Source organism: Dipodomys merriami, unplaced genomic scaffold (genome assembly GCF_024711535.1).
Source record: "Dipodomys merriami isolate MVZ:Mamm:240054 unplaced genomic scaffold, mDipMer1.0.p SCAF_262, whole genome shotgun sequence".
In the NCBI taxonomy this organism is placed as follows: Eukaryota; Metazoa; Chordata; class Mammalia; order Rodentia; family Heteromyidae; genus Dipodomys; species Dipodomys merriami.
The window spans coordinates 468,598-477,500 of record NW_027204071.1 but is presented as its reverse complement, the minus strand read 5'-3'; positions in this window follow the sequence as shown (position 1 = coordinate 477,500).

Below are 8,903 nucleotides of genomic sequence, written 5' to 3'. Positions count from 1 at the left end.
CAGGGAGCCAAGGGGGAGCGAGGTCGGCGAGGCAGATCCCGGGTCGCCGCACACCAGAACGACCGGGCAGGCCCGACCGGCCCGAGAGTGCACACAATGGTGGGCGCGGAGTGGGCACGGGAAGGGAGGGAGGCGCGGACCTCGATCCGGGAGACCGAGGCCTCCGACCAGCGAACGCCGGCAGTGACCGGGAAGACCGACACCGGCGGGCCAAGCCGGCCGCCGACGCGACCCAACCGCCACCATCCAGGACGGCGGCGCGGGCACACGGGCGCAAGCAGGCCACCGCGCGGTTACAAGCAGAGAGAGGAAGAGGGCAGGGGAACCCGTGGCCGGGGGGGAAGGGCACCACAACTCAGCCAAAGCGCGAGGGCACCGCATCACCGACACCCCGCCTGCCGGCCCGGCGGGCACGGGAGCGGCGGCGCACACACACGGACGGGGAGGAGAGCCAGGCCCCCTTCCCCGCCCGGAGGCGGCGCGCCGACGTCCACGGTCCCGCCAGCCAGCCGGCCAGGTCGCGCGTGGCACACACCCGAGCAGCCAGAAAGCCGGGGGTGACGCACACAACGCAACGCACGCCACACGGCCACGGGGTCTTTCTCCGCCTCTCTCAGAAGCCGGCCCGAATTCACTCGCTCGCACGAACGCGGGGGCCACTGCGGACCAGAAGTGCCGGCAGGGGGTCGGGGGTCTGCGGCAACGACCCATCAGTGACGAGTCACCGGCCAACGGCGGCGGCCGGAGGCGGCGGCAGGGACCCTGGGAGGCGGGCGACACCAAACCCAACGCACGCGAGCACGCTCACGCGCGGACACCGCCGGCAGAGAGCGGACGGGGCCAGGCACGGGAACCGGGGTCGCGCCGGGCACACGGCAGCGACACGCCGAGAGAGCACAACGCCCCGGGATCCGGGACCGGGGCGGGGACGAAGCCACACGGCTCGAGACGGAGGAGACGATGCGGGCAAACCTCTGGCACAGCGAGCAGGAGGGAGGCGCGGGAACCCGGGACAACATCGCGCAGGCACGCGAGGCAGCACACCAGCGGGAGGAGACACGTCACGCCGGCTTCGGGCCCTCGGACGGCCAACTCCCGAGCGAGGGACGCACGCGTGAATCTCACCACCACCGCCCCCGTGGCGTACCAGCGGTCCCGCTGGCAGGAGCCCTCGCGTCGTGAGCAAAACTGATCCGGGAAGACCCTTCAAAAGCCACCGCCGCCGCGACGACGTGCCTCCCCCACACCGGGAGAGCAGCCTTATGAGCCGAGCGCCTTCACCACCAAGAGAACACCACACACGCCCAACTCGACCGTCGGCCGGTGGCCGGCCACCAAGGCCAAACTGGTGAGGATCGCGGAAGGCTGATGCGGGTGAGGGCATGCCAGAAGCACAATAAGAGCAGCGGGGAGGGTCATTGGGTCGGGTCACCGGGGTGAGAGGCAAGCGAGCGAGCGGCCACCCCCCCCCACGGGCGGGTGGCGCAGCCGCAAACCAGCGGGGAGGTGAGACCTTTCCGGGCACAGCCGGCAGGGAAACGAACGCGGGATCTCACCACCCCCAACTCCTGGGCAGTCCCGCGCAACGCCTGGGACACCGAGCCAGCCAACCAGCGGACCATAAACCCCCACCGCGGCAGCGGCGGGCCACCCCAAAAGAGGCCCGAGAGGGAAAAGGCAGCTGGCACACACCTCAAAGACCCCGTGAACGCCCGCTGAGCCGCCCGCGCCAGCAGGGCCCCACCGCATCCATCCACACCGCCGGGCATGGCACCCATCATCGACCACCTCTTTATCGGCCGCGTGAGCAAGGGCCCAGGGCCAGAACCCCCCCGAGCGGCACACCACCATGGGCACAGCGGCCCCGTAACACCGCGGGGCCTGGCGCCCGCACGGCGCCGTCGTCGCCAACGGGCGGCGGCCCACACAGACGCTCGGGAGCAGCGTCGCCAGGGGCCGGAGGGGGAGGGGGGATTGGACCCCCAAAAACCCCACGGCACCCCAAGCACGAGGCCGGGAAGCCACACACCACACGCCCTCGCATCACGACAAAGCACAGGCTCCACGCTCCGCCACTAAACACACCGCGCACGAGGCAGGGGCGGGGACGGATCGGGAACGTCCTCCACTCACCACACCAGACGATGGCCCGGGAGAGGCCCCTAGGGTCCCTCCCCCAGCTCGGAGGGGGGAGGCGCGGGCACACAGTTACCAACGCGGGCAGCCACTAACGCTCAAAAGTGGGACAGGGAGCGGCAGGGCCGCGGGAGCCCATCGGGGGCGGGCCCCCGCCAACCCGGCAGCAAAAGCCGCCTCCCGAACAAGGATCACTAGAGAACCTCTCCTCACTCTGAGGGTGGCCCGCACCCAACCCTGACGGGAACCCCGCCGGGACCAACACACATCAAAGGCGTCCATCCTTCCCACCACGGGTGGCAGGGAGGGGTGGGGCGTGGGGGGGTCTGGAGCAGCAGCAACACCAACCCTGGTCGGTCGGCCTTGTCGTGCGGGGCCAGAGCAAAGTCGCGCACACAGGCGGGAAGCCCACACAGGCCCGGCTTGCCTGCCACTGCAACATCTCAGGTCCCCTGGTGCAATAAGAGCCAGGTGACACGGCAGGGAAGACAAGCCAGGACCAGGGCCGGCAGCTCATGCTGGGAAGCCACCGCCCAGCGCAACAAGGGAAGAGCGCTCCTCTGGGGAACCGCCTCGACCCCCCCCCCAGCAGAGACGTCAATCTCTGCGATAACTTTTCTCACTTGCACAAGCCCCACGAACCCAAGGACGGCTGGGACACACCACGGGCAGCAGGCTGGCACAAGGCAGCGGACAACGCCGGGATCGGGAACGACACCACCACTCAGCCTCAGGCACCTGAAAGAACTGACCGGGAGCGTTCCGGGAGCACCGCAAGAGGGCAGAGCGCGAGGCGCGGCTTTTCACACCACACAGCACAGGCAAGCACGGAACACCGACCCTCCCTCTCTGTGGAGAGAGCCGACCCCCGTGCCGATAACGAGTCACGGGAAGAGCAAGATCAGGGTGCCCCCCTCCTCCAGCGTGTACAAGTCCCCGACCTCACGGCGAGGGCAGGGAGAGCGCAGCCGGACCCGGTTGCCGCACCCCTGCCTCCCTGCACACCATCGGCGCCGGCACGGTGGGACGGTGAGGGCAGGGGCCCACGGTCAGAACGAGAAGAGTGGTCCCATTCGCCATGAATGTCCGTCCCTCACCTGGCGCAGCTTAGGCCTGGGCCTGAAGGAGATCGCAACGTCACCACATCAATCACACCGAGGGGGCGGAGAAGACAGCCACACGGCACTCGGGAGGTGGTGGGGCCCAGGAAGCTCGGCTCCCGAGAGGGCCAACAGCCTGTGATAAAAGCATAGCCAGGACAGACAACCTTTCGTGAGTAACGAGCGAGGTAAAAAGAAAAAAAAAAGAAAAAAAACTAAAAAAAAAGAAATGAAAAAATACCACGGGCTTAAGCGTCCCTGGCATTCGGGATTACCAGGACACCTCCGCCGGGCACAGGGCCGAAGAAGCTAGAGAGGAAAAAAAAAAAAAAAAGAACCACGGACAGCGCTCGGGAGTAGCGCAGGTCAGTGGCCGACCAGGCCCGCCATCAGGAAGCGGCAGGTCGGGGGAGTTGGAGCTAGGGGCGATAGGAAAAAAAAAAAAAGAGCCACGGAGGTCCGACGAGCCCAACGGCAGAAGGGGGATGCCGCACACGCACAGGCAAGGCAGGACTCGCCCCCCCACCTTTTCCTCCTCAAGCCGGCCACAGCGAGGGAAGCACACCACGCGGGCCTACCTATGCACCCCAGGCAACCAACCACTCTCCTCCTCGGCGTGCTGAGGCAAGGGCCAGAATCCGGGCACCGGGAGCGGGGAGAGATCAAGGACGACGGGACTCACTCAGCCACCAAACCAACCACCACCACCACCACAACCACGAGCCACCACAGGGGCAGGGCCTGCTCAGGGCAGCAGAAGCCCGGGGTGCGGGGGGGAAGGAAGGGGGACTCGGACCGGGAAGAGACGGGAAAGGCCCAGCACACAACATCCGAGAGAGCCCCAAAAGACCCACTGACAGCCACCAGGAAACAGCATGCCAGCACCCTCCTGCAGGTACAAAATCCTCACGTCACCACGCCAAAACCAGGTGGTCAGGCAGGGGCGACAACTCGCTGGCGACAGGGACCTCTCGGAAACCACATCGTGGACACCTGTCCCCAACAGAGCCAGACACGGAACTCTCAGGGACAGCTGGTCGACCACATAAGGCGAAGACAGACGAAGAGAGAGGGCGGGAGCGGGGTTAGGGGACGCACCCGCCCCACAACCCCGGGTGCGCACGGGCTCACGGCATGAGCGGTACGGGGAGCCTTCCCCCGGCAGATGCGAGGCACCCACTCCGAGAGGCACCCAACCACCACACCCACACCGCGCGGGGTCGGTGGTGAGCGCCCTGCCGCCAGCACGCACACACCCGGGACTCCCGGGCTCGGGTCCCCGACTCCCGAGGTGCTCCCTCCGCCTCGATCTTTCCCCTACGCAGGGCCCACCGGGCAAGTCACCACCATCGCGCACACCGCAGACGATAGGTAGGTCCCGGCCCCGAGGCTCGCCTCGGCCTTGCCCACGGCTCCTCGCGCCGGAGAAGTCTGTCCTCCGGCTTCCGGTGCAGTGGAGGAGGCCGTGGAGGAAGGCCACACGGGGCCGGCGACCCAGGCCCTCGCGTCCGGCACGCGCCAAGCGCTCACTCAGAGGTGACTCCGAAGACCATCCTATGTCGGGGGGGGGGGTGTAGGTCTGTCCTCCGGCCTCCAGGGCCATGGAGGGAGACCACACGGGGCCGGCGACCCAGGCCCTCGCGCCCTGCACTCGCCAAGCGCTCACTCGGAGGTGACTCCGGGGAGGGGGGGGTGGTCCGAGTCCGGGCCGGGACCAGCCCCACCACCTAGCAGCTTTCCCGGGGACCCTTTCCCCCGACTCCCGAGACGTCCCTCGTATTCTCCTTTTTTCGCCCTCAAAGACCAGAGTCCAGGGAGGGGAGGAGGACAAGGCGTCGGGCCCAGACAGAACTACTGGTCGACCCGACAAAGCCACCACCCCCGGCACAGACCGGGCACGGAAGAGAGAGCGGCGACGCACGGCCCCACCCCGCGCTCGCCTGGGGGCGCAAAGTCCGACAGAACAGCCGCCCAGGCGCCACAGCGACACCATGGCGACAGTCGCGCCCGGCACCCGGCAGAGGCCGGGCCTCCGCCTGGCTCGCTGCCGCCAGACCTCCTCCTTCACTCGCTTGCTCAGCTGAGAACGAGGGGACTGTCATATCAAAGCGGACGCCAGGGGGAGCACGACAACCGCCTTCCAACGACCGACTCCACCTAGCCGCCATACCCCGGATCGGCGCGCGCCGGCCGGCTCTGAGCTCCGGAGACACAGAACACGGAAAGGAATCGCCTCACTCCCCACCTCCACGCACCGAGAGGCACAACCTAGGTCAGGACCTGCAGCCGGGTCCTCTCTGCTACGTCACGAACGACACCAGAGCCACCAGAGACCTAGACCGAGATCGAGCCGCCGCCGCCGCCAGCGACCAAAGTGAAACCAGGAACCAGGACGGGATTCGCCCGAACGGAGCGGCCCGAACCCGAGAACCGGGAAGCCGGGATCGGTCCCAAGCAGGAAGGGGCGGCAAAGACGGCAGGCCTGCACCACGAGAGAAAATGAACCGGCCACCCGCACGACCTCCGCCGCCCGTGGCAAGACCCCCACGCCCGCCCAACATGGCCAGAAAAGGGCAAGTGAGCGCTCGTCCCACCGTCTGCCCGCCCGTCTTTTTTTTTTGGGGGGGGGGTTGTTTATATGTTCTGTTTTCTTTTTCCCCCAGATGGAAACCAGAAAGAAAAAGAAAAAGAAAAAACTCCCAAAGATGGGTCGGCTCCAGCAAGAGACGAGCCCCCGGGAGGCACCCTGCTCACTTGTGAAAGTCCGCCGCCCGCCCGCCCCACAACACGCTCCCTCCCCCCGCCCCCACCCGCCCCCCCTCACAGGCAGGGAAAGGGCAGGGGGAAGGCCAGAGAGAGGTTTCTTCTAACACAGAGAGAGTAGGTACACGTCCCGCACACAGGTCTGGAAAACCACGGTGACAGCGCCATGGGAAGCGTGAGTCCACTCACCCATCACTAAATGACAGGAAAGCCAAACGAGAGCCGCTTGCTGGGTGGGGAAGGAAGGGGAGGTGGCACCCATGTGACGCTTATCCCCGGGCACCGGACAGAACGACCTTCTCACCGGTTCCTACTCTAGCCTGTCATAACAGCTAGCCTTTTCTAATAGGCTCTGCCACTCTCTCTGGAGCAGGATTCGGGGCATGAGGCGATGAATCTGAACCCGACACACAGGTGTTGGAGGGTAGAGGCATCATCACTCACATGCCTGTGGTGGAGGACCTGGACCCGAGCGTGGCGGTGCACAGTGTGTGTGTGTGTGTGTGTGTGTCTGTGTGTGTGTGTGTGTGTGTGTGTGTGTGTGTGTGTGCGGGGCTGGGGGGAGGGCAGGTAGGGAACCCTAGGAGGAAAGACAGGGAGAGATAGACGAGGGGCCCCAGCCCAAACAGAGTGGGGGGGTCAGAGGGACTATCCTATCTCCCGGGGGTGAAGCATGGTTAGAACCCACAGGACAGGCCCGGCGGGCGTACTTCTCTTTGGAGTTCGCACTGGGAACATATAGCACACACATCGCATAGCAGACGGGTAGAGATGCAGAGCCAGGGGGTCAGGCATGGCAAGCACTCTATTCCGTCAACACACACACACACACACACACACACACACACACACACACACACACACACACGTTACGGTGTGTGTACAATATCCACAAGGTAAAAGTTTATTCATCCATTCCCCAAAGAAGAAGAATAAGATTATGTCAGTTACAGGGAAGTAGATCGATGGACTGATGGACTAGGAGCGGGGGGGGGGGGGGCGGGAGGGGGGGCAGAGGGAGGGGGGTGTGTGCCGGCGGCGGAGAAGAACCTAGAACAGGTGATGCCAGGGGAAGACAGACCGGCGGAAATACAGACAGACCGACCAACCAACGGCACCTGTTTTCTCTCCTATGTGGATGCTAGACCTAAACTATAACTGGACATGGTAAGCTACACAGCACTCCGTGCAAACAGAGTGTGTGTGTCCCCGTGTGTGTGACACACATACTGTCCTTTTGTCAGAAGGTGTAACTTCTCTGAGCATTTAAGATATTGCAGAGAAGACACAAGACGTAATATCCGTAAGTGGCATGACTGTGAACGTATTATAACAACCGGACGTGTGAGGATCAAAGCTGGAATTAGGAGGACAGAAATGTACCTGTCCTCACGCTTTGGGTCATGATCACAAGTACATTTGGTTTAGGATCTTTCAAAACACATCGATTTATCCTTCTGGACACGATGGTCTAGGACCACACTAGTCAATAGCCACTTCAAAGCCAGATCCTCTGTTGGATATGTTTCAATTGGTTTATATTGCATCCTCCAATATTTTTCTCTTCTTTTTATTCTACCTTCTCACTAAAGATCCAGTGGTATAAAGCTACTTTTATTCTCTTAATATTCCATAACTGAAGTGATCTGCTTTGTTTTGCAGCTTTCTCAGCTTAATTCACTGAGGCCTATTTAGTCACACATGATGAGAGGTCCAGAAACATCTTTGGGGCCACGGATGGCTTTTGTAAAGTCCATTTGGGGAAATAGCAAATATAATCTACCATGTCCTAAAATGTAACAGATTATCTCTATGGGGCCGATAGAAATATCCAGATGTGCCCTGTCAACAGCCAGTTATTTTAATTTACTTAAGGGAAATCAAGTGAATAAAAGTCTATGTAGTTCAAGAAATTTTATTCTGATACCTATATAAAAAGTTTACCTGAGTGGGTGAGGACATGTGCATGAAATTTCACCTAGGGCAGCACTTGATACTTATAACTCTCCCTAAACTATTGCATTGCCTGTTTTCCATTTTCTTGGCACTCCTTTAGAAATGTTCCCGTCTCAATCTTTCACCCACTGCAGCCGTGGGACCCTTTTTCATAATACGGACGTAAAGACATTTGTGTTACTGTATATAAATTACAACCGTAAATAAACTGGTACAGTTTGCTCGTAAGACATAATATCCAAACGAATTCCGTGTCCAGAAAATAACTAAAAGAAACACCCCCTGCGGGCCCCCCTCCCCCTCCACTCGGCCCTCCCTTCAAGAAAATTTCCTTGTTTGCTGTTGTTTCATTTTGTTTTGTTGTAAATAAATAAAGCCGCAGAAGAGAGCCGGCGATACCTCATCGCTACTCTCGGGAGAGTCTCGCGGACTCTCGCGAGAGTCGCCAGCCCCCGCCATCAGCACCGAATCATTCCCTGTCACTCCACACGGTGTCCAGTAGGTGGCACCCCAAAACAAGGAAAAGAACGTCAGGCCCAAGATTGATCAAGACACTTAGGAAGGTCTTGTGAGGAAGGAAGGAACACCAACCCCTCCCCCGCGTGCACACACACACACACACACACACACACACACACACACACACACCAGCACATCCCCGCCCACACAGGTCATGAATGGCAAACCCCTATGGCACAGAGAGACAGACAGACAAAACACATGGGGTGTGGAGAGAGACCGGAAATCAAAAACAAAAACAAAAACAAAAAACATTTCCCTGGCTTGACCTATGAATGGGCCTGGGCTGGCATTCTGTCCTCTGGGCCCTACAGTCAATCCATGGCGGTCGCTCCTCTCTCCTCATCACTGTAATCCTATCTGATATTTGCCAGAGCCGAACGTGCAGTAGGGACACTTTGGTTCATCGATCTAAACTAGGGCCCGGGG